Source organism: Octodon degus, unplaced genomic scaffold, assembly GCF_000260255.1.
Source record: "Octodon degus isolate 3935 unplaced genomic scaffold, OctDeg1.0 scaffold00191, whole genome shotgun sequence".
NCBI classification, from domain to species: domain Eukaryota; kingdom Metazoa; phylum Chordata; class Mammalia; order Rodentia; family Octodontidae; genus Octodon; species Octodon degus.
This window is the reverse complement of record NW_004524767.1, coordinates 3,434,601-3,435,638: the sequence shown is the minus strand read 5'-3', so window position 1 is coordinate 3,435,638 and position 1,038 is coordinate 3,434,601.

Below are 1,038 nucleotides of genomic sequence, written 5' to 3'. Positions count from 1 at the left end.
TCCTCCTCGTCCTCCTCGTCCTCGTCCTCCTCGTCCTCGTCCTCCTCGTCCTCGTCGTCGTCGTCGTCGTCGTCGTCCTCCTCGTCCTCGTCCTCCTCCTTCTTCTTCTTCTTCTTCGATGCTCTTCTGAAGGGTATTGTTTCTTTAATTACTCTCTCAGTGAGTTTGTTATCTATGTAGAGAAATGTTATTGATTTTTGGGTGTTGACTTTTATTCTGCTGCGCTACTGAATTTGTTTATTAATTCTAGGAGTTTCTTGGTGGAGTTTTTTGGCTCTTCCAAGTAGAGTATTTTGTCATCTGTGAACAATGATATTTTAACTTCTTCTTTACTTATTCTTATTCCTTTTATTTTTCTTTCTTGTGTAATGGCTCTAGTTAATGATTCCAAAACTATGTTGGATAGGAGTGGTGATAGAGGATATCCTTGTCTTGTACCTGGTTTGAGAGTAAAATATTTTAGTTTTACTCCATTTAGAATTATATTGGCTGTTGGATTGTCATAGATGGCTTTTATCAGCTTGAGATAGAAGCCATCCAGGGGCTGGAGAGATAGCTCAGTGGTCTAAAGCACCTACTTAGAACAAGCTTGGCAAAGCACAGGGACCGCGGTTCGATCCCCCAGCACCACATGCCAGACAGCCCCGCCCCCTGGTGGGCTGAGCTGGCCACCCCTCCACCCCCCACACCCCCACACTAAATAAATGTAAAAAAAAGTTATATATAAAGAAGAAGCCATCTATTTCAATTTTATGTAGGACTTTGAACATGGATGGGTGGTAGACTTTGTCAAAAGCCTTTTCTATATCTATTGAGAAAATCATGTGGTTTTCTGCTTTTGGCTCTATAAATAAGGTATATTACATTCATAGATTTTCATATGTCAAACCATCTTTGTATCCCTAAGTTGAATCTACCTGGTGTGGTATGTAATATTCTTGATGATTTGTATTTTATTTTCTAGTAATTTATTAAGAATTTTTGCATCTATGTTCATGAGGGAGATTGGTCTGCAATTCTATTTTTTTTTTTTTTTTT